Source organism: Euprymna scolopes, chromosome 28, assembly GCF_053919585.1.
Source record: "Euprymna scolopes isolate OS-2025 chromosome 28, ASM5391958v1, whole genome shotgun sequence".
NCBI classification, from domain to species: Eukaryota; Metazoa; Mollusca; class Cephalopoda; order Sepiida; family Sepiolidae; genus Euprymna; species Euprymna scolopes.
Genome location: NC_136509.1, coordinates 32,341,285 through 32,368,784, shown reverse-complemented (window position 1 = coordinate 32,368,784; position 27,500 = coordinate 32,341,285). Strand labels below are relative to the sequence as shown.

Here is a 27,500-nt window from a genome sequence, read left to right as displayed (position 1 = left end):
ACTTTTCATCAGCTGAAGAGAAGGAGAGTAAACGGATGACATAAATAAATGACATAAATAAAGAAGAAAACGTAAAATTGATAATTATATAGAATTATGAAAATGGCGATATAGGGTTCAGGGATGGGAGGGAGCAGGAGTACACAGTGGTTCAAATTACCAGGCAACGGCGTATAGGGCGTCTATTATATATCTATTAATGATGGTAAGCAATATTTTTATCTTTTTACTTTTTGAGTCATTTCTTTGTATGATGCCAGATGCACTGATAATTTGATCAGACGAACCTTTGATTCTGCTGCTTTCGTTTAACGACTAAACGGTGGTACGGGGATAGGAGTAGCTCCCCCTCTTTCCCCCACCTCAGCTTCACCGATGACGTATTGTGTACCCATGCGTACTGTTTAGCTTTTTATAGACAGCAGACAAATGTAATAAAAATCAGTTAAGAGTTGACAAATCGAATAAAATGTCATTATCAGTTTTTTGAAGTTAATCAGGAGATTATATTCCAATTGAAACAATCTTATCTCAGTAAATGCGTGTTTTGGGAAAAAAAGATTTCTGTTGGGCTTAGTGTTAGGGTTGGAGTTGGGGTTTCGAAGAATTGTCTGCTTAAGTAGCAGATGTGAAACTCACTTGGTGTAATTATCAATTCGATTTTTTTTATCATATGAGAATGCGCATACTGGTGTCATGAGTTCGATCCTAACCTGTGCTGACGACGGTTAAAAGCCAGAAACACGCGTGTCCATAGGTATACTTTTATGCACGTAAAATAATATTAAATAATATAAATAAATAAATAAATAAATAAATACGTCCCTAAGGGTTGCTTACGCGTGAAATTTTTGTGGCAGGAGGTGCCCAATCTCCAACCACACCTCTCCTGAGATGACATTGTTAAATACCAGTTGCAAGTGAAGTACAGGACGACTGGAAACAAATGCCGAGATAAGCAGAGAGCACATACAGCGCCTAGAATTCCCAAATGATCACCCATCTGATACGTTGCTTAACTTCGGTGATCTGACGAGAACCGGTGTGTCAACGCGATTATGCCGTATATATATATATATATATATATATATATATATATATATATATATATATATATATATATATATATATATAAATAAGTACGTCCCATAAAAAATAAGGGCGATCCATTCATATAGATATATGAATAACAATAAGAGCTTATAGCTCTTAAAAACCGCTAAGGTAGCAGGGAAAAAAAAATTAAAATAATTTATATATGATACAAGGTTTGCAATGAAAATATCAGTTCTTCCTCTTCACAGAATATCAAAATTAGGCTCCTTCAAATGTTGTGAAAAATTTTTTTTTTTGGAATGTAGCTTTTTGTTTCCATAACCTTTTAGATTGTAGTATTGGAAACCTTAAGTCGGAAGAGTTTAAAATCTATCCTTAAAAATAGTTGTTTTCTTTAAAAAAATTTTTAAGTGGTCTTAACTTTTTGATCAGCAGTATATATATATATATATATATATATATATATATATATATATAATAAATTCCACAGCCAAACAACGTCGCAGCTCACAAGAGCCATGACAGTCAACGAACCGGAAGTCCAAGACTCGAGTTTCGCCCTCATTTGGGCTCATCAGTTAGACACATCCCAACTCAGGATTCGAAACACGAGCCTCTTGCATGCGAGGCAAGCACTCTTACAACTGAATCCTGAATTCGGATGTGTCTAACTGATGAGCCCAAATGAGGGCGAAACTCGAGTCTTGGACTTCCGGTGCGTTGACTGTCATGGCTCTTGTGAGCTGCGACGTTGTTTGGCTGTAGAATTTATTATATACAATCTCTCACATTCTGAAAATCATATATATATATATATATATATATATATATATATATATATATATATATATATATATACTTTTTTTGTTTTTACATAAGCCGTAATATGTTGCTACACAGTTATGAGTATGTTTTGGTCAGCTAGTTACAAGTAACTAGAGACATCTTCAGACGATACAGCTTATATATGATACAAAGTTTGCAATGAAAATATCAGCTCTTCCTCCTTCACAGAATATTAGGAGGTTCCGTCAAATGTTGTGAAAAATAAAATTTGGTTGTATGTAAAAAAAAAACCCAATAGGGATATGGATTTGAGTCTGTGTTGAGATATAGAAATGAAGGGAAAAGGATGTGGGAATTAAAGATCGAGATAGAGGTAATATAATGCTAGAAAAAAATAGTATTTGTATGAGTATGTGATGACCGCCCTAAATCTTAAACATACTAGTGTGTATAGGTTCAATCAATAGGGGAATGTGAACTTGACATATCTCTGCTAAAACGAGTTTCAGATTTAATCTGGGATATTCAGTTATAAAAATGCTTTTAATTTGACTAGAATTTTTATATGGTCAAAAAATGTACGACTTACGTTGTCCTCTTGTATATCCCCACCCAACCACTATCATCCCTGCACATATTAGTGAACAGGTTAAGAGTTAAGGAAGAAAAGGAAAAGAGGCAAGGGAGAAAAGAAAAAAGGAAGAATGGATAGAAGGGAAAGAGGAAGGATGAAAAACGGAAACCATAAATAATTTATTGGTGGTGGTTCTAAGGCATGCCTTTCTCTTTCCCACTCGTCCCCATCCCCGTCCACTCCCTCCACCCTCACTTCAATTTCTTATCATGGATTTTTTACTTATTTACTAAGCGAAGCTTTGAAAGTTGTATAGCAATAATAATAATAATAATAATAATAATAATAATAATAATAATAATAACAATAACATTAATAGTAATAATAATAATGATAATAATGATAATAATAATAATAAAATATATATAATTATTTTATGTCCATGCTTAGATATAATCATCTATTTTAATTTTGATAATGATAATTGAAAATAGAAAGTAATGGGAGATAAATATGTTTGTGACTGAAATATTTATGATAATTGATAACGATAATTTAAAATAATAATTATATTGATGGTAACAATAGTGGGAAGAAAGTTTTTAAATTTAAATTAAAAAAAATCAAAACGTAAAAGTAACGGATTTGAAGATAAGGTGTAAACGGCAAAGGATAAAACAAGTCAAAATAAGTCTAGATAATTGATCTGAAGGTGCCCACGTATATATATATATATATATATATATATATATATATATATATATATATATATATATATGTATACATACATATATATATGTATATGTATACATATATATATATGTATATGTATATATATATATATGTATATGTATACATATATATATGTATATGTATACATATATATATGTATATGTATATATATATATATGTATATGTATACATATATATATGTATATGTATACATATATATATGTATATGTATACATATATATATGTATATGTATACATATATATATATGTATATGTATACATATATGTATATATGTATATGTATACATATATGTATATATGTATATGTATACATATATATATATATGTATATGTATACATATATATATATGTATATGTATACATATATATATATATGTATATGTATACACATATATATATATATGTATACATATATATATATGTATATATATATGGATATGTATATGTATACGTATATATAAATATATATATATATATGTGTGTATATGTATATATATATATACATATATATATGTATACATATATACATATGTACATGCATACATATATGTTTTTTATTTATTTGAAGTAGATTCTTAATAAAAATATTTCAGAGTTAGTCTTTAAGTTTACGTTATATGACGGTGCATATCCTTCACTGTTTAAATTTATAATGTGCTTGGTGGTTGTGAGAGGTTGAAACTAGTCAGTGTAGAGTTATTGATTTAAAAATTATGGTTAAGAGTGCTTTAATATAGTAGAGAAAACTATTGATTTGAATTAGAACAAAAAGTTTAAATTAAAGTTTAAGTTTAGGCTGATTATTAATTTCATTTTATTTGTTTGGGTTTTATATATATATATATATATATATATATATATATATATATATATATATATATATATATTTAGTAATGTGATTGTATATCTAAATTACAACGAGCACTTTTTCTTTCCTGTATTTTAATTAAACTAGTAATTTCACTATTACATTAAAATACACTCTGCTCTTTAGACTATTGTTCTAATCTCCTTTAAATATATATATATATATATATATATATATATATATATATATATATATATATATATATATATATATATATATATATATGTGTGTGTGTATGTATATCTACATATGTATGTATGTACATATATATATGTATGTCAGGACACGTCATATGCTACTGGTACCCAGTACTACCTGCCTCATGGTCGGGTCACCGGCGACTAAACTGGTTCCCCCACCAGACTTGTTTGGTGAGGAGGATGGCTAGTCTCCCTGAAGGATTAAAAACAAGACCTTCCAAAGGTCCTTTTTTTAACCCTTTTTCGGGGTCAACGGCCAACTAGTAACGTGTATATTTGTATATATATATATATATATATATATATATATATATATATATATATATATATATATGTGTGTGTGTGTGTGTTGGGGTGGAGAGGGCCCCCGTAAGCCGTGGTGAAGGCAACCTTTCTAGGAGGAGCAAATCTCTGATTTAAAAAAATTTTAAAGCTGGAGACCAGTACCCGCATTAAGCTGGTCTGCAGTTTAACTTGTAGCTGGCTATCTTGCTCTTGCCTGTTGCTGGATCTCAACATTTTGAACCAAGAGAGGGACTTAGCTGTCGTACAAAGATAAGACTCTGTAACATCATTTGTGTATAGATACTCCCTCAGGCATTTGTCTATTAAAATGGTCCTGTGGCAATGGAAGTCATTTTTGGGCTCATCGACATTAAGTGTCTGAGGGAGTGGCACTCGTCTGTCAAGACGTTGCAATCATCATCATGTATATATGTATATATATTTATATATATGCATATACTCCTAGTCTTTGTTAAGAGGCGTATATAGAAAAAGGAAAACCTGTGATGTAAACCTCAAGATCTACTTTATACTCTGTCTTGTGGCGGCCATTGCACCAACAAAGATTAGCATTAGTACCAAAAAGTATGGTTGGTTCTACACAAAGGCTTCACCACTATGAATTAATTATCGGTGTGGATTTTTGAACAACTTAGTTGTTGTGGGGGACCTATAATACATCGGAATCGGCGTGGGAGTCCATTATGTTATGATATATATTGTAAAAGAATACTTTTAATAATAAAAAAAATGGTTTTGCTATTATCCGTTTCCGTCTGCTTACAAGTTTGATGGTAAAGTTAAAAATGTGAGTATTAAAAAAAAGAAACAACAATAAATAGTTTTATGAAGCATCCCCCCCCCAATCTTGGCCATTAGCCACCCTTCTATAGAATAATGATAATAATTATGATAGTAGTAGTAGTAGTAGTAGTAGTAGTAGTAAGAAACTATCCCACAAAGAATATAAGTATAGACACGATCAAGTAGGGAAAGCACTCAGGCAAATGGTACAAGCTCAAATCGTCAGCAATACTTGAAAATGTCACAAAACCCTATGAGATATTGATATACAAACGGATAAACCCATCCAAACAAATACGGATGTCATAATAGTTAATAAGGAGGAACAGTTCTGCCAGATTGTAGATTTTGCCGTTCCAGCAGGCCACAGAGTGAAGATCAAGGAGATAGAGAAGCGAAGAAAATACATGGAACCAGAGAGCTCAAAGATATGTGGAAGATGAAAAAAGTCAAGATAACACAACTAATAGTAGGAGCACTATGAACAATACCGGAAAACTGTGAAAAAAGAATGGGAGAGATTGGAATCAGAGGGGTGATTGAGAAGTTATTACGTATAAAAATAATGAAAACGGTAGAAATACAAAGGAAAACCCTTGAATGCGGAGACCAACACACATGAGCTATAGGCACAATCCAGACATACAGAAACTGCTACAAATGTAAAGCACAAAGGAACGTCACATGGAATCATGAAAATGGAAATGGTATAATTGTAAGTAAATTCTCCCTGCGCCCCTCCTCCTTTTTCAAATTATTTTTGAGTGTCACCATAAACTAGCGCCACACCAAACAAGGAGGATAGAAAGACCTAGAAAAGAAAGCACTAGCCAGACCTCTGCTGGATGAGTGCAAAGAAGAATCGGACCTTGGGGAGGCTTATTGCCACCTAAATTCTAGTGAAGAAATCAATGGTTAACAGCTGTTGCGATAATGCGAATTTATTTTGATAAATTGGATAAAATTCTGTTATCAAAAGAGGTGGAGAGTACTGGAAATCTGGGGAGACTTGTTGTCACTCAGACTCCAGGGAACACCACAAGTTGTTCTCAAAGAGAAAGCTTAGATGATGGCCTGTGTGACCACTCCTATTGAGTAAATAATAATAATAATAATAATAATAATAATAATAATAATAATAATAATAATAATAATAATAATGATATTAAAATTAATATTAATAACTAGCGGCCGGGCTGCACTGCATCAGCACACATACGCCGAGTCAAACACAAAATCGAATACACTCAACATCAAGTACACTCAACATCGTCTTACCATCAACACTTACCCTGTGAACTCGGAGTATGGGAAATTCCGATATGCACAAAACAAAATTACTGAAAAAAAAACAAAAATATCCTAATTAAGAGTAAGGATAATGAGTAAATATTGGATAAAACGATGGTTAAAACTATTACAAACTTGCCAGGATTTGCACCTGGAATCTTCTGAGCCATAGTCAGATGCGTTATCCATTGGGCCATATGTCCGTATGCTAAAAGATGTTACCACAGCTGTATACAGACAGTGCTAAATTCTGTTGACATGGGCAGATAACTTTTTCAACAAATCCACAAAACCCCTTATTTCGAGCTTTTTGTGTGACTCAGCGTTGTCCGTTACGAACCATATATAGATAAGGACAATTTAGGGACTCACACCTTTCAGGGAAAAAAAGAATTTTTCAATTCGGTGCATGCGTTCGAAAGTTTTATTAGTATATATACACACACACATAAATGAATAAACATTTAGAGTTTTATTAATAGCATAGATAATATTAATATTAATAACAAGGAATAGAAAGTGGACCTTAGATTAAGGCAGCCGCGTAAGATTCGCTTTCCTTATATTGTCTTTTAGTCCTCACACTCGGCAAAAGCTTTTGCACCAACCTAATATATGCATTGAAGAAGAGGGGAAATCGATCCGGTTAACACGAGCAAAGAAGTGTGAAAAACAACATAGACATGTAATGAAAAAGCCAAACGATTTGTTTTACCCAATTCCCATGTGGATGCCAGCTGAATGTCTGCAATCAAAATAGGCCGTAAGCCAGTTTGATTTACCGTTTTGGCATTATATGATAGTACGACCTGTCAATATCGAAGTCCTAACCCAGTAGTCATATGACAGTCTGATGAATGTATAGACTGTTACTTGACCCAAGGTGACATTGCTTTCTTTTTTCTTGGTACGACCGAGTGAGCGATTGACGCTGTACAAGGAGATCTTTTTTGCCCGCATGGTCGTTTAGTCATTGAGATAACCATTATACTGGAAATTAAAGCTGCATCTATTAACATCTCTTTGAAGGTACGAGGGACGTTCCTAAAGTAATGCTTCCTATTTTTTTTCTTATTTCGGCCAAATGGATCTAAGGAGATTGCAAATTACAGTGTTATGATGACTGAACTTATGCATTCATGATCTGAAAGTTTCATCTCTCTATTGCAGATATTCATGGTGTGAGACTCTAGGAAATCAACTCCTGTCATGGACAAGCGTCAGAAGCGGACAGGCATCATTGAATTCCTGGGAATTGAGAATGGGGGTGCCTATGTATAAACATAAATTTTTGAGTGCACAGAGGTTGCTCGTTTCAATGGTATCACTCATGTTTTTGTAGTACTTTAACTTTTTAGCTAAAAAAAATAGGAGGCTTTACTTTTGGAAGGATGCTCGCATATATTCATTAGAGTTGGAATAAAAGAACATATATGAGCTTCCTTAAATAATTTTCTACATTTTTTTTTGTATGGGCAGTATTTTATTGCGAGTACACACATGAAACTCTAGTCCCCTTTGAAGTAATCTCCTCTGGCTGCAATGCACTTGTTGTACTGTTCCAACAACTTTTGAAGGGCCCCATGGTGAACGTGTCAATGACCCTTGTCACAAGCCTCTTTCATCTCCTCAATTGTTTCATAACAACGACCTCTAAGGTTTTCCTTGAGCTTAGAAAATTATCAAAAGTCATAGGGAGCAAGGTCTGGACCATAGGGAGGGTGAGGAACTGTCTTAATGCCCATCTTGGTCAAATAGTCTGTAACAAGGATGGAGTTGTGGACTGGTGCATTGTCCTGGTGAAAATGGCACTGACCCGATTTGAAGAGTGCTGCTTTCTTCTGATAGAATCTCTTCCTGAACTTCCCTAAAGCCTCTACATAGTATTCCTTGTTGACTGTCTGTCCAGTGCAAACCCAGTGCGTGTAGATCATGCCTGTGCTGTCAAACAGCAACAACAAAAAAAAAAAAGGATCATCATAAGTTTCTGAGTGGATTTGCTCTGTCTGGCCTTCTTGGATCTGAGAGAGCCATCATGCCTCCACTGAGGACCCTGTCTCTTAATTACTGGGTCATAGCAGTAGCTTCAGCTTTTATCACAGGTCACCAGAACATCAAGAACTGCAGAATCTGAATTGATCAGTTCGACAACGTTATGTCATTACAACGTCTTTCTTTCTGATCTTCTCTGAGCACCCTTGAGACAAACTTTGCACAAATCTTCCGCATCTTCAGTTCCTTGCAAATAATAATTGTGTGTACAGTTCCCACACTGACATCAAACTGTGCACTTATTGTCTCTATATATATACACAACCGTCCTGATCTATAAAATTCTTTATTTGACCAACCAATTTACCTCCCTGCCTTCCTTGAATCTCTTCTGCCACTCAAAAACTGATGCACGATTCAGGTAAGATGGTCCAAAATCAGTCCGAAGCATTCCATACGTTTCTGTGACATTTTTTTCTAAGTTTAAAACAGAATGTTTTTGCATATAAAGTGTTCTTATGTCCAGATTGCATTTTGGAAATTCACCAGCTGTGACAATCAGGCTTTAGTAGGGTGTATTCCAATTTCTGCTGTAACTGTTCATTTGAACCTGAAATCATAAAAATTGGTCAATCATTTCATAAGACGTATAGCAATAACTTACTACATTTTCAGCAGTCTATGACAATTTTAAATACCTGTACAAAAGTCTGGAAACTTATTGAAGGTATCTTATATATATATATATATATATATATATATATATATATATATATATATATATATATATATATATATATATATTTAAATAATGGGGTGGTCACCAATAATGTGTATTTCTTAACATTATTTTATTATTCAGTGTTTTGGTTTTTCACTGAAAATTATGTTTAGATCATTGTAATAATGTGTTTAAATAATTGAAATCGTTTTTAACGCGTTTCAGACGTTCTGTGAAGCGTCCTCTTCAGAAAGTATTTAAAATGTTTAGAATATATTCAAGATATGTTAAAAATGTAAAAGAACATTTCCGTAGTTCATTTGAAATGTTTCCGAGAGGTGGAAACATGTGTAAATGATTCTACTTTTCATTCGTATGTTCAGTTTTTATTACTGGTTCATTGGGCTGGACTGATGTCTTATGTTTCTCTCTCTCTCTCTCTCTCTCTCTCTCTCTCTCTCTCTCTCTCTCTCTGCTTGTGTTTCTATTTATCTTTCTTTGTTTTTTCTCATTTTTTTCCTTTTTTACTTTTACTTGAGTGGAGGTGAGGGGACCATTGGTACTTGGTCAACTGGGTGCATAGGGTAGGATGTGTGTGTGTGTGTGTGTGTGTGTGTGTGTGTGTGTGTGTGTGTGTTCCTTTTGTAACCCTTTTGTAGTGTGTGGAACGAGTTTTGAGGAAGTTAGGATGTGTTTTAGGTTTTTGGGCTGGCGTTTGCTTTTTATTATTTTTGTTGTTTTAAGTATGTTGTTTAGTTTGTCGTTCTGATTGAGGAGGATAAGGTTTTTTGTTATCTGTGTAAATAGTTCTGGGTTGTTTGTGTTGTGTGTGGAGACGTATGCTAAAATTTGTTCTGTTTTGTGTTCTTTTGGGATTCTTAGTTAGTCTATTGGAATTTTTTCAGCCAGTTAAATACCTTTCTGTATTAGTGGTAGTAGATATCCTCTTTTCCACAGGGTTATTTGCAGTTCATTTAGTCTTGTCGAAGGGAGGTGTCTGTCTGTTACTGTGATGCAGACTCTACGTGCTAGGGAGTAGAGTACTCCCTCCAGAAATGTAGTATATGCACTAAGATGCACAGCATGCAACAAATCCTACATAAATACACATTGTTGGTGAACACCCTCTTATTTTAATATACATCTTTCTCTCGTTGGAATTTCTTAACCCATTTTATATATATATATATATATATATATATATATATATATATACAGATATACATAGATATATATATATATATCTGTATATATATATATTTATATATATATACAGATATATATACATATATATATATCTGTATATATATATATGTATATATATATATATATATATATACATATATATATATATATATATATATATATATATATATATATATATATAATGGGTTAATTATTCAGAATAATGAAATACAATAAATCTACTGGTGTGCAAATCCAGTGATTATCGGTCTTACAAAATATTATTGAATGTAATATTTTATATAAGAATATCCCAGCTAAATAAAATTGCTCAATATACTAGATATAACAAATAAAATTTGTGATTTGAAAAAGTTAAATTTCAAATATAGAAACTTTATTGTATGCAAGACAAAGAATACAGTATAGTAAAATATATTTCCTTAACCCACGTTTTCTATGTTCATACATCTCCTCGGAGGAAAAATATTAGCAAATATTATAAAAGATTTGCACCTAATTTGTTAAAGGTAATAAACATAGAAAATTGTGCTGCATATGAGATGACGCCACATAAAATAGTGAAGAAATGATGAATGTGAGAAGTGTTAAGGGCCAACGTTGCCTTCACATTTTCAAAAAAATCTATTGGATGGGGCAAATGTTATGGGGTAAAAAATGTAATTTTTTGCAATTTGGGGGCATTTGTGACCCCTTTTGAGCTCCTAGGAACGCCGAATGCCAGTGAAAATGGACAAACGGTGCAGTTTCACGCCTTAAGATATGTATATTTGAACTCAGCACTATGGAAAACCACTATATATACATAGATATCAAGTCTTTGAGTAATATGAAAAAACACCTCCCAAAAGCGTGTTTTCTTTAGCCCTAAAAATCCCAGAGAGATGCGAAACAAAATTTTGAAAGGGTCACACATACTGGATTTATATTAAGAACAATGGGCTCCACATTTTGGCCAAGTTTCAGAAAAATCTAATGGATGAATCAAAAGTTATGCGGCAAAACGTGTCATTTTGGGACATTTGGGGGCATTTTTGACCTCTTTTGAGCCCCTGGGAGCGCAACGGAAATTTCCGCAAAAAAATTATTTTTTACTGTGCACATCTATTTAATGGAATACAATTTGTGACAAAAATTTCAGGAAAAACGAATCGACGGTTATCTGGCAATCGTCCAGAATAACGGAAGCACGGAAGCATGGACGCGTGGAAGCACGGATGCACTGAAAACATAGGTCCCTCTCTGATAAATCATGGGACTAATAAAATTCATTGAAGAGTACAGTTAATACATCCAGTGAAAAAATATAGATGCGAATACAGATGAGGTAAAGATATACAAATATAATATAACACATAGTGAAGGTGAAGCGAAGGAATTAGAGTAAACTAAACAAAATAAAATAGAATGAAATGAAATATCAAGTTTACAAGAAAGTTCCTTACTTTTAAGTTCAAATTTCGGATCAAACAAAACACTATTGATCAAAATAAACACCATCAGAATGAACACACTTTTGCCAACACAAAACAAGTGCATTCGGGCCAGTAACATAAAAATCTTGCGTTCTGGTGGTGATGAAGTCGCTAAAGGCGTTTATTGAAGCATTTTTCACGCAGAAAGTTGTTCAGATGCTTGAAAAAGTGGTAGTCGGTAGGTGAGAGGTCTGGAGAGTATGGCGGATGAAACAGAGTTTCGTAGCCCAATTCGTTCAACTTTTGCAGGGTCGATTTAGGAATGTGCAGTCGGGCATTATCGTGGAGGAGAATTAGGTCTTTTCTGTTGACTAATATTGGGTGTTATGTCGAAGTTTTTGGTTCATTTCATCCATTTGCAGGCAATACTTCTTCACTTGCATTAATAAAAACGGTAATGGATAAGACCAGTCGCAGACCAACAAACAATCAGCATAATCTTTTTTTGGTGTAATTCTGACTTGAGGAAGTATCGTGGAATTTCATCGGCATCTAATCACTGAGCTGAGTGATGCTGGTCGTCCTTGTTGCGTAAAAGATTGGAAAATGACACTTCATAACGGCATTTTTTCTTTTGATTGCTGTTCAATTCATGAAGCACATATTTATCAAGTTTGTTGTCTTTCTAATCTCTCTCAACTGGTTGGAAATCGTCGTATACATTACGTCTAATTCAGAAGCAAGTTCTCCAACAGTTGTATGTGGATCGGCTTCAACTAAGGCTCTTCAACATCCGATGACCGACCACTATACTCATCATCTTCAAGACTCTCATGGCTGCCATGAAATTTGTTAAACAGTAGTGGTTTTTGGGTTAGACGCTTTGTTGTTATCATGAGCTGTTTCAACAGCTTTTCGACCTAGCTTGAATTGAAATAGAAAAATTGTGCTAATTTTTTTTTTCTATCTTGTATTGAACGTTCTGAAAAGAAGACATAATAGTCCTCAAACGATTGTAATTTAAACGATTAGATAGAGCGAAAAACGCTCTTTAAAATGATATATTAAGTAAATTTTTTCTAGTTAATTTGACAACGCATTATCCTATTCCTAAGCCAACAAAAATAAAAGGAATTTTTTTTTTAATCTAAAGGAAAAAAACAAACCATTTGCAAACAGGTCTGTTGGAAGGAGTTAACTCCACTGGATAAACTCTTACTCAGCCCCTCCTCCATTAACAAACAATGAAATAGCAATGCCCTGTAATCACTTTGAGGGGTATAATTTTTCAGTTGATATATAACCTTTTTAAACTAACCCATTTACATTAACCACCAACGCGGGGGTGCAGAAATACCTGGATTAGGACCCAGGCCCGGGGAAAACCCTCTCAGTGCTGATGGACCCATAGATTTCCCCAGGTCATCCGTCTAGGAGAAGGAAAACGCTGAAGCTAAACCTAAGGGAAGGAAGGCCTCTCCAGTCTTGGAAGACAACCTTCCTAGAGCTGATGACTCAAAAAAATTACCGGTCTGCAAACCTAAACTGCTTAAGGAGTAGATAGGCACTGTCTATCGCCCGGCTTCCATACTCCTTCTTTGCCTATTAGCTAAGCGTAGAGGTCGAATCACAGGGAGTCGACAGACCTTCAGTGGTCGATCTTGTTTCCTGACTAGGGCAATAAATGCCATTTTCCCCACTCCCGACACATCCCATCCCCTAAACTGAGCACTTGGGAGTGCTTGAATGCCATAATGCCAGTACAAATAGATTGGGTTGACCATCGTCTGATGGGTTGAGGGTACCGGATAGACAGTTCCTGGCTGCTGTTCCCGAATGGTAGTACAGGTGCCCTAACTCTTTGGTAGCGCTTAGAGCGGCTGCTCCATCAACAGTTGTATAATATCGGGTTGTTTGTAGTGCCATGTCGCGCATGGAAAGGAACCCTGCACTCATCCCCGGTGGGCTATCCCGAGGCCACAATCGTAGTAGATGGCTGGACAACTGATGGTCTGCTTGTGTTGCATGTCTGGTATTCTGCATAACTACTTGTTCAGCATCCCTTACCTAAACTGAAACTATAAAAAAAAATGACAGTACAATAAAAAATTTCACTAAAACCAGGCCCAAACTCAAACAAAACCAAACTGCTTTCTCCCTTGAAGCTCGCATTTACGAACATCCGTGGGCTTAGAACTAATTAAAATGATGTTGAAGCATTTCTCCTAACAAACACCCAGGATATCTTAGCACTAAGTGAGACTAACCTACACTCCTCCATCCCTTCTAACTACTTTAACATGCCTGGCTATCTCCCACTCTGCCGTAAGGACTCTGACAGACATATGCACGGACTTGGAGTCTACATTCGTAACACCCTTCCCTTGACTAGAGAAACAAACCTAGAATCGGATGGTCAAGCCTTTATGTGCTTTAGACTAAACATGCAACATAACATTAGCTACTTTTATTTTCTCTACCGCTCTCCCTCGACCCAGGACTGCACCATAATTAACAAAGTCTCTGACAGCATAGACACAGCACTCTCCCTTGACACTAGCACACAAGTACATGTATTTGGTGACTTTAATGTCCACCACAAAAACTGGCTTGGATTCTCTACTTACACAGATGCAGCGGGTAGCACAACACATAGCTTCGCTATATCTCACTCCCTATCACAAATGGTTACGTTTCCAACCCGTTTCCCTGACCAGCAAGAACAACACGCATCACTTCTAGATCTGTTTCTGACTACAGTTCCTGAGGATTGTATAACAAATGCTGACAGCCTACTCAGGAATGCTGATCATGCAGTGATAATAATCGAAATCGACCTAAAGTCTAGACCCAAAAAAGGCTGACTGGGAAGCCATTAGAGATCTTAGAGATGCCCCATGGGGAAATATTTTTTCTCTTTCTACTGAACAGTGCACAAATGAGACCACTGAATGATTCAAAACGGCAATTGAAGCACATGTTCCCATGCGGAAATTTTATAACAAGCCCCACCCTCCCCAATGGTTTACTTCTACTTGCACAACTGCCATTGCTCAAAGGCAGCATGCATACTACAGATTTAACCAACATAAGTCCAGTTCAAACAGACAGAAGTATATAGAAGCTATAAGAAACGTTAAGAAAGAAATAGCGACAGCTAAGAGATAATTTACTGAAACCACTAAAAAACGCATAGAAGCACAAAAATTAGGAATGCGTGACTTTTGGAAAATCTACAACAGTGTAGTAAATAATGGGCAATCAACAATTCCCCCACTAACCAACAATCACGAGGTTGTTTGCTCAGCAACCGACAAGGCTAATATGCTTGCTAGTCGGTTTGCCTCAAACTCCACACTGGATCCTTCCAACCACCCCCTGCCTGACTTTCCTTTGCAGACAGACGCCGCGCTAGATGATCTAAAAATCACCCCTGCTCAGGTGTATGCTATCATAAAAAAACCTTGACACCTCAAAAGCATGTGGATCCGATCTCATCCCAGCTGTACTATTAAAAAAGTGCTCAGCCGAAGTAGCTCCAGTTCTCTCCAAACACTACAACAAATGCCTTAATGAATCTTGCTTTCCGGACTGTTGGAAAACTGCTTCTGTGGTACCAGTATTCAAGAATTCTGGTGAAAGAACTGACCCATCAAATTATTGCCCCATTAGTTTCCTCCCACTTTTTGCCAAAATATTTGAGACCTTAATTAACCATGCTCTAGTCCATCACCTTACAGATGCTAAACTTCTGATTGACAAACAATATGGATTTAGACAAGCCCGTTCCACAGCAGACATCCCCATTGTAATCTCTGAATGTATATACCATTCACTGGACAAAGCGGGGGAGGGCAGAGCGGTAGCTCTAGATATATCTAAGGCTTTTGACAGGGTATGGCATGAGGGTTTCCTCAGGAAAATTAGATCATACGGTATCACTGGTAGAATACTTAACATAATTAAATCCTTCTTAGATAAGAGAAAAATCCAGGTTGTCCTCGATGGTCATACATCTAAACAATATGATATAAATGCGGGAGTGCCTCAGAGGTCTATCCTTGGACCTCTATTGTTCCTAATATTCATTAATGAACTCCCGACAAAATTGCCTCTGAGATGGGTATATATGCTGATGACACCACGCTCTATAACAGGCATGACAGGAAAACCAATGAACATATATCTAAAGAAATGGCAAAAACACTAGAGGATGACCTCCAATCTGTAGTGGAATGGGGACAAAAATGGATGGTCACATTCAATGTTGCCAAGACTAAACTGGTTTCCTTCAATAATTACAAGAAACCTTCTCTGCCATCAATAGCAATGGCCAGTGACTCCCTGTCTGAGAGTACATCTTTCAAACTGCTTGGCCTAACGTTCACAGGAAACATGAGTTGGAATAATTACATTGAAAGCGTTGCCAGGGCCGCTGCAAAGAAGGTAGGCTCTCTCTACCATGCTAGAAAACTACTAACACCCGAAAGCATCCTGTACCTCTATAAGGCCACCATTCGCCCATGTATGGAGTATTGCTGTCATATTTGGGCTGGTGCATCTTGTACTAGTCTCTCGCTCCTAGACAAGGTTCAAAAGAGAGTCGCAAATCTGATAGGCCCTGAACTGGCATCTAAGCTTCAGCCTCCATCCCATCGACGTAATGTTGCATCCCTCTGCGTGTTCTACAAGTATTTTAATGATGAATGTTCTGGCGAACTGCAGACACTTGTGCCCCCACGACGTAGACACCCTCAACAAACCCGACAGGCAACTAAATCCCACCCTCACACAGTAGAGATCCCTAGATGTAAAAGATCTTTCTACTCCAGTAGTTTCTTTCCCAGAACCGCTAAACTCTGGAATTCCATTCCAGGCCACTGATTTCCCAACTGTACTGACATGCAGAAGTTCAAGTGCAACGTGAACCGACATCTTGCTGCCCAAATCCCAACATAGTACCCCAGTAGTTGTTGCCCCTGATAGTAGCCCCTTACACCAAAGTGGTAATGTGCCTTATTTGGGGTGAAAATGTAATTAAAAAAAAAATATTATAACGAAAACTTATTTAAAAATACATTATTTGAAATTAAAATGAAAAATTCATCCAGAACTTTCTTCTCAACCTCATAAAATAGATTTGTTTATTTTTTTAAAAGTATTTTCTGTTATATATCATTGCTAGCGTTGTAAGTTTTTAGACAGTGTAATTAGGTTTACTTTAAAAAGAAATTACTATTTAGGTATAAAAATCAAATAGCGACATCGAATGCCGCTTGTAGCATTTAATAAAGACACAGTTCTAAATTGCTACTGCAAGTAAATTATTGAATCGTTTATTATGATACTTGAGAAATATTGAAAAACAGAACGGTTCTGGTGAAATCCAAAGACATATAGATGCTACACATTATGTTCTATCCTCACTTAGTGAAGAGAAAATCCTTCTAGATTTAAATAATTTTAAATTTTTGTTTAAACTTTGATAAACTAGATTTTCTGCGCTTTAAAAAACAACTTTACGTGTACTTCTGCCTTCATGAGAAGACAAGTATATAGAAACTCATTCTGAGTCAGGGTTATACTACTACACATAAATACACATACGCATGCACATCAAACTATCTGGAAAATATACCCGGTGAACCAAGTGTAAGATTTATACAAACAATTACACTTAAAGGGACGGTTAGAATCTTAAAAATGTCTCTTAGTTTGAATGCGTAAGCTAGCAGGTGAATGTTTGGCATCCGGCAGAATACCCCATGCCCAGCTGGAATAAAATGCTAAGTAAATTGCAAAAGAAGAAAAGATACGTTTAGGCATACGTGCAGAGAACAATACCTTTGTCTTTTAACGTAAGTTATTTTCTAGGTTGGTGAGTTTGCTGGCTTATCATAAAGATTCATGATGGTTTTCCATTTCGACAGATTGCGTTCCATTCCCTTCGGAAACGCCCTGTCCAAAATTTCAGCTCCTGAAGAAGCCATGGACTAAATACGCATTCACCCATCACATTTTTGAATGCTACCAGTAAATTTATACGCAAGAAAACCAAAATAAAACAAAACAAAAAAATAAATAAAAAAAAAAGCCGTTTATTATTCTTATTTAAACCCACCAGGAGTTCTCACACAGGTCATTATCAGAGATTACTTATTGACAACAACTGGTGAGCAAGAAGAGAGGTTCAATTATTAAAAAAAAAAAAAAAAAAAAAAAAAAAAAGAAAAGAAGAGAGGTGCAATTAATCGAAAATAAAAAAGCTACTGGAATAGGACGTTGTATTACAATTAGTTATCAAAACAGCCAATTGATGGAGACCACTAGACAACAAGTCAAACGAGCTGGAACAAAGGAAGCAGGTAATAGATCAAACAATTCCGAATAACACATGGCATAATAGTGTTTATAGAAAAGTTTGAGATTAGCAACATCGCGTCTGTGAGAGAGAGGGCGCAGAGAGGAACCTTCAAAAGACGTTATCTTCACTCCGTTTAATGTATACTTCTCTATGAAAAATAATGGTATACATAAGAACGTACTGGAACTTACCTTGGAGATATCTATATTGACATCCTTACGGAATCTGTTAAAAGAAAGAAAGAAAAGAAGAAAATATAATTTCAGTAATTGTATATACCAGGCATTGCCCGGGATTGAAATAAAATGACTGAATTTACAAAGTTTAATACACAATTGTACAGTTGTTTTGGCTCATACTGATATTTTATATATAGTTATATTAATTTTTAGATACCTACATACACTAGTGTTTCATCAGTGCAATGTGACAGGATTACTGCCAGTAGGGAGATTCAAACCCGGCCACAAAGCCATCTCTGACTTCATTAACAAGGATCAAACTTCACGGCCAACGTCAATCGCGAGAAATATCGTTGAAATTTAAACATTTATTTTTAAATGTCGTAACACCCATCCAGAGTGATCTAATGATTATAACATCATGCGAGCTTAAGTGACCGACTCTCATTTCAACTTTAAAGTGCTCAACAATAAGAACCGAGTTCTTAAAGGGGCTGACATTACTATTATTACTATAATAATTTTTAAATAAATGAAGTAGTCATATATATATACACACACATATATATATATATATATATATATATATATATATATATATATATATATATATATATATATATATATATATATATGTATCTATAGGTATTTTACAATTATCATAGTAATAATAATAATGTCAACCCCTTTAAGAATGCGTAGATCGTCATATAATTACTAGATCACTCTGACTGACGTTAAAAGCATTTAAAAAGAATAAATGTTTAATTTCAACTGTATCTCTCGCGGTTGACGGTAACCGAATGGTTCGGGTCCTTGCTAATGAAGCCAGACATGACTTCTGTTGCCAGAATCGAATCTCTCGACTGGCGTTAATCGTGACACTCTGCACTGATGATTCTCGAAAGGATTAAACACTAGTGTCTGTAGATATTTAATTATATATATATATATATATATATATATATATATATATAGCCAGTAGAGTGTAGTTTCCTAGAAGTACATCCAATGAAACAACATGTGTCTACCAAAATAGTGCTCAATGAGTGAACAGAGCAGGTATATTAATTTTATTTATACAAACATTAATGGCTACATATGTGCATACATGTTTCTGTAATCACCCACGTTGGGGGATTACGTCTTCAGGCCAAGAATTACTGTCGAAAGTGATATTTACACCAAATACATTTTCCTATTTCGTTTATCAAGTTAGAATGCAACCTGGGTTGGAGTCATAAAAAACGGTAAGAGGATAAGTGAGGTCTTTGAAGATAATAAACATCTTTTTCATTTCCCTTTCCCCCCATCCAACCTAACTATTGGTTTTTATGGCATAAAGTACTTGAGAATTTAGTTTTTTTGTCTTGGAGTTTGTAAATTAAGTACTGACCGGTGCCTTTCAATCTACATCCACCCACACATACATGCAACACACACACGACACACACATACACAGACACCGTCACACACACACACTCACGTTAATACATATACTCAAAAGCGAATCTATGCTGTACGCTTTTATTTTACTCACAACACATGTACTGAAACTAGGCAATAACTCTAAACTACGCAGGAATAAAGTTAAAATTACACTAAGGTAAATAAAACAAAACAAAAAATAAATAAAATTAATAAAATTAATAAAATTAAATTAAATTAAATAAAAATAAATAAAAATAAAATAAAAATAAAAACAAATAAACAAACAAAATATGAATAAACATAAAACACGAAAGTTATCTAAACCCCACATGTACCTATATATACTAATATATCAATATACTTATAAATGCCTACACTTTGCTACACCCGCGCAAATATACACACACACATACAGACATACAGAGACAAATAATGGCATTTTTCTTTACTTCAGTAGCGTGGTAACCCCTTCATATATGCAATAGTATGCTACTACACTCCAGACGGGTGTGTATGTGTATGTATATATATATATATATATATATATATATATATATATATATATATATATACATACACATACACACATACAAACATATATATACATATATATACATATATACATACATACATATACACACACATACATACATATATAACATACATATAAACAACATTCGGACATCCATACATTCTTGTAATCTATATTGTTACAACAATCATATACGAGACAGCCTATTCTAATAGTTCAGAGATATATATGCATATACATACATATACATACACACACACATACAAATACATGCATAGACAAACATACACACAGATATATAGATACACATATATATAAATATACAAACATACATGCATACATAAAATACACTTATACATACATACTCACACAAATATAGACATATATATATACATGTACCCTGCCACCAAATGATACATCTACAGTAGAAACAGACATGAATACATTTACTATATAAAGTCCCTTTTTCTATCAAACTCCACACGCATTGTTATATTTCATGGCCCCACGCGCTTGTTACATTTTCCTAAGTTGTAGGTTTTTTCCGTAAAAATTTATACTACGTAAAAATTTATATTGAATTCAGCATGAAGTTCATAGACCTATCTTCATATTAAGCAAGCACTCTTTCGATGGTTAGGCAGATATACATAAGATGTATAACGATACAATAATAATATATATTAACACATGACAGAAATCAGAGTATTTAGGTTATACAAACTGAGTATACAAGCTTATATATTGTAGTACTTACCTTCATCTTTGTTTATTCACCCTAATTTCCTTATCCCCTTTTCTTTCATTCACCCTTCATTCCTTACTTTCTTTCATCTATTTATTCATTCATTCTTTTTTTTTTTTTAATTAATTTTACTACCCGGGTATATAAAGATCATAAATCCATACATGCATACACCCAAAAATACCCATATGCATACATTATTACGATGTTCACCCAAAACAATCTATTACAACGTTTGGTTCAAATATACCTTCATACAGGTACTTATTTAGGTTAGTAATATTATAACTGCTTGGTGAAGTAGAATATTAAGCGACTTACGTAATCCATACGTAAGTCGCTTAATATTATATATTACAATTTTGTGAATGCAAGTGACTCCATTACAGCGGAAAAATACTGTCAACAAATGGATAAATTGCATCAGAAACTTTGATAACAACACCCAGCATTAATCAACAAAAAGATCTAATTCTCATCCACAAACAATGCCCGACCGCACGTTGCTGAACCGACTCTGCAAAAAGTTGGACAAATAAGGCTCTGCCTCATCTGACGTACCCTAACCCTAACCCTTACCCTAACCTCTCACCTATCAACAACCACTTCTTCAAGGATCTCGACAAATTTCTGCGCGAGAAATGCTTAAAAAAACAAAGCGATATCGAAAACGCTTTCAGCACTATCAGAACGCAAGACTTTTACGTTACTGGCATAAATACACTAGTTTTGCATTGGCAAACGTGTGTTGATTCTGATGGTGCTTATTTTTTTTCATCTAAATTTAAAAGTTAAAAACCGCACAAACTTCCTTGTCAACCTGACATTTATTAATTTATCTCATTTGCGTCAGTTCTATATTTAAAATACAATGGACACAATCTTCATAGAAATGTTAATTAAATAACAATGGGTGTTTTTGGTTATAAATTGAGATGTTATTATAATAAAAGAAAACATAAAAAAAATTATAAATATAGAAAATATAAAAAATATGAAAAATTAAAAATATAAAAATATAAAAAATATAAAAATTTAAAAAATATAAAAAATTAAAAATATAAAAAATTAAAAATATAAAAAATATAAAAAATATAAAAAAATATAAAAAATATAAAAATGTAAAAATATAAAAAATATAAAAAATTAAAAATGTAAACAATATAAAAAATTAAAAATATAAAAAATATAAAAAATTAAAAATATAAAAAATATAAAAAATTAAAAATATAAAAAATTAAAAATATAAACAATATAAAAAATTAAAAATATAAAAAATATTAAAAATTAAAAATATAAAAATATAAAAAATAAAAATATAAACAATATAAAAAATTAAAAATATAAAATATAAAAAAATATAAAAAATGAAAAATATAAACAATATAAAAAATTAAAAATATAAAGCTCCTTTAATTATTTTCTCGAATCATAACTTTTTTTTTTATCCGAGACGTTTTCACAATTTAATAGCGTTAAAAACTTGATTGTATGAAAATTAAAGACAATTTCTGTCATGATCTTGTAACCTTTTTGCGTGAAATATTAAGCCGGGGGAGGGGTTCGAGCGTTTGACATCCTATCGATAGCATTGTTCTTATTTTTATTCCTTCTACTTATTTCATTTCCCATCTCTCTTCCCCTTTGCAAAAACAAAACCGGGCAACAACCCTCATTTGAAGGATTGAAATAAATTTATAAAATTTGGTTAAATTTTTGGTTGCTGTTTTTTCTTCTTTTAACTTTATATATATTCTTTTTTTTCCTTTTTTTCCTTCTTTCAATTTTTCTAGTTTTTCCCCTTTTTTCTCTTTTTTTCCTTTTTTTTTCTCTTTTTTGTTTTTTGTGGCGTCGATGGGTTCATGGTCGCCTTGACGAAGTCTCATTTACTGAAACAGATGTCTGTTTGTAGCGACCATATGCAACTGTTTACCCTTGAATAATATATGTATACTAACATGGTTACCCGGCATTTTCCGGGTTGACATGAAGTTCCGTTTGACCACACCTAAGGATATTAATCATTTTCATCATGGGTAAGAATTTCAAAAATAAAAGAACAGATAAAACATGTAAATGTAATCGTCCAAAAACAGAAGTACATGATATCCTATTTCGGCAGAAGGGATACAAAGAGAAGAAACTATTCTCCGGATATTGAGCACTTTTTTGTCTGTGCAGTAAAAAGAACCCCCCCTCCAATTAAATAACTAAATAAAATTATTAAAAACAACTTTTGTTTCAATAAAAATAGCAGCGAGTGCCCGAACGACCGAAAAAAAAATAGCCAAACGCGTGGGTAACATGTGTTTATTAAATTCTTTGTAAAGGCACTTTTTTACTAGTTTTTTTTTAGTAAATAAAGGGCAATTACGATTTGCTTTTTATAAAGGTGGGGGGAGGATTTTTCGATTTGCTTTTATTGAGTGGGAAGAGAGATTGTTTCTAAAAGTGTGGCTGAAGATTGAATTCGAAGGTGTCAAAGTTTCTGTATAGCCGTTTCAAGAATATTAAAAACAAACAAATGATTTTTTTTCTGTTTTTTCGTAAGTGTTTTTTTTGTTTGTTTTGGAACATTAAAAAAAAACAACATTTTTTTCTGTCTACACAGAATTAGTTTTTCAAGCTACAAACTTATTGAGATTACCAAATTATTTTATTTGGCGAAGAGTTTCTAGCGGAGATAACTCTACGTCTTTAAAAACGTCGATGTCGGAAATAATTCAAAATAAATTAAATTAAATATATTATCAATTAAAAGTTATTTAAAGTTTATTAAATAACAATTTTAAATAGAACACTTAAAACAATTCTCTCGTTAGAAACATTAACTAACATACCGCTATTTAGTAAAATCGATGTTCCTTAATGCAATATGCCAATGAGATGGTCTCTTAAATGTATATTTTGCAGGAATCATACTATATATAGAAATAAATAAAAAGGTAAAGTAGCGGGCCTTTTGTATATATAAATCAAACAAACAAACAGACAGGAATATATATATATATATATTTATATATATATGTATATATATATATATAGTAATGTGATTGATAATTTAAAATTCAAATTAAAATTAAAAATCTGGTTCATAAGAAGGAACAACAACAAAGTGAATAATTTGTACGATCGTTTCGGAAACGATGTTTTTATTGTGATAGACATTAAGCAACGGAAAATAAATTTGACATTGAGTTTTTTTTAAAACAAAGTCTCCTCATCAGCAAAAGTATTGGGTGGGTTTTTTTTATATGTAAAAGACACCATAAATAAACCTAGCAATTTTTAAGTAAGGCAGATGTATCTTTTAATTGTTCGCCTTTTGAAAACCGTAATTATCGTCAAAGCATTCATTTATATGTTGATTGTTGGATGTATATATATATATATATATATATATATATATATATATATATATATATATATATATATATATATGATTGCTGCATCTTTCCAGATGATTGCCGTCAGATTGAGTTCTCCCAATCTTGTCGTCCATGCCATCTCAGATGACTCTGCACTCCCGCCGCAGATTTGCACATCTTGAAGCAGATGCGACATGCAAATTGAGCAATTTCCACTGAGTTGACTTCCTCTGGAGGTTGAAAAGTATTCCTATGAACAATCACAGGTCTTCTCAAACCAGCAGTAGACTTACAAACATTGCTGCATTTTAAACAGATCGTTTGGTTCGGACGAATAGGTGCAAAGTTGACCTGAACAGGAGTTTTGTGCGACAAGGTGGTTGACGTAGCCAGCTTTTGACAAAAGCACTTATTCACAAGTGTCGCATTTCCAGCTCTGTGTGTCATGATTAAAGCCATCAATAAAACCTTTGCGAAGCTCTCGCTTCAAATTGCTGTGGGCCTGCTTTCTTTTCTCTAGAGCAATAGTTCTCAACCTTTGTTTAATTATGACTTTCTTTTCTTTTTTATGTATTTTGGTGAACCCTTATAGCTTATTTTATTTTTCAGTAATGTAAAGCAACCAAAGGACATGCATCAACAGTTTATCTTGAAGGAAGACTGAACCGATGTTAACGTTACATGTACCATGGGGGTCCACATGGACCCCGGTTAAGAACCATTCCTCTAGAGCATCACAACTTTCACGTACAAGCTTTCGCTACTTCGGCCTTTGCAGAGTAAGTTCTTCCCATGTGTCGATGTCGATTTCTAAGACTTTCAAATTATTCTTTGTAGAGTTCCTGAGCCTCTTCCTAGGCTTGTGTTGAGAGCGCTTGCCATTTTCCAGCTCCCCGTAAAAAATTTGTTTTGGCAGTCTACAATCTTTCATTCGAACCAGTTGGCCCACCCAAAGCATGTGAGATTTTATTACAAGGGTCTCAACACACACACACACACACACACACACACACACACACACACACACACACACACACACACACACACACATATATATATATATATATATATATATATATATATATATATATATATATATATATATATATATATATATATATATATATATATATATTACGACATAATCACGTTGACACACCGGTTCCCGACAGATCACCGAAGTTAAGCAACGTTGAGCCTGGCTAGTACTTGATGGGTGACCATTTGGGAATTCTAGTCGCTGTATGTGCTTTCCGCTTATCTCGGCATTTGTTTCCAGTCGTTTTGAACCTCCACTTGCCACTGGTATTCAACAATGTCGATTCAGGAGAGGTGTGGCTGAAGATTGCGCAACTCTTGCCACAAAAATTTCACGCGCAGGCACCCTTACCGTGGGTATCCATAGTCTGCCAAGACTGAAGGAAGACTTTTTATATATATACACACACGGCGATTGTCTGAAAAGGTGCAGCACTCATATATATATATGTATATATACATGCACACACACACACACACACACACACACATAATGATTTACTATAGGAAATGATTAAATACCTACAGACACTAGTGTTTCATTCTTTCGGAAATCAGCAATGCAGGATGTCACGATTAACACCGATTCCATTAGCAAGGACCTAATCCATTCGGCCACCGTTAACCGCGAGAAATACTGTTGAAATTTAAACATTTATTTTTTAAAATGTTTTTAACGTCTGTCTGAGTGATATATATATATATATATATATATATATATATATATATATATATATATAACTACTTCATTTACTCACATAAAATTAATATACGAAAGTATAAATTTATGCGTAAACTTTAAGTATTTACTTCAAAAGTGGTCAATGTTTAGGTAGAGCTAGTTAGTAAGTTATAAAATCTATATGGCGATTAAGCTACACTGAATATTCCGCGTTTCATCCACTCTAGCGCATAAGCCTGAAGAGTCCTAGAGTGGATGAAACGCGGAATATTCAGTGTAGCTTAATCGCCATATATATTTTATAACTTTATATATATTTATATAACTTTAGTGCCATCCTCTCGAAAAGATGTTCTACTCTCCCCCCCCCCACTAGAATAATAATCTAATTGCCAATATTGAATGTAGTTGCCGTGCCAACTACTTGGGTCGAACAATTTGAGATTGGATGAAATGGTCAAACAGTACGTACCTAGCAAAATCAGCAATGAGGCATAGCAAGCAACAGACGTACTTGCCAACACATACGAGTCTTCAATAACTGACCATCTTATTAAAAACCCGTCATGTGCAGCGAATTTCAGCCGGAACTCATTTTCAGTTCTGAATCGTGCTTACTCAATATTTCATTTACAGATATTAGAGTGTGATTAGTCTCTAGGATCTTCGAGAAAAAATACCATAACGTTGCTTTATTTTAATCGCTTTACGACTTTTTTCAACCATAACAGAACGCAACGTAGTTTTATTTTAAATGTACATATTTTCGGTTTCCCTTATTTAAATTTTTGAGAAAGCGAGGGCGAAACCGGTAAGCTGACTTTCCCTTTTATTTTTTTTTTCTTTCTTCTTAGGCCTATTTTTATTTTCAAACGTATTTTACTTTTAATCATGAATTATAAAAGTTTTCCTTTCATGTATATATATATATATATATATATATATATATATATATATATATATATATATATATATATATATATACAGTGATGATCATATTTATTGGCACGGTAAAATAAAAGTTAAATTTTGTCTAATAAATTCTAAAAAAGGGATTAAATTAAAGAAAATAACAATGTATATTATGTATTTTTAACTGGCCTTTCCGATGCAGCAATCGGATTTTAGAAAAAATAAATAACAAAGGAACAACAAACATAATTGCAAAAACCTTGTTCAAAATTATTGGCATGATTTATTTAATAATC

General features: G+C 33.7%; 1 long non-coding RNA gene across 1 annotated transcript in view; it reads right to left on the bottom strand.

Moving 5' to 3' along the window:
- Positions 1 to 27,500, bottom strand: part of LOC145249557 (uncharacterized) — a 425,864-nt gene that overhangs the window by 45,307 nt on the left and 353,057 nt on the right. The window contains exon 5 of the long non-coding RNA XR_013863549.1: positions 18,506 to 18,539. This is a non-coding gene — a long non-coding RNA (uncharacterized LOC145249557). The remainder of the gene's footprint in view (positions 1 to 18,505; positions 18,540 to 27,500) is intronic.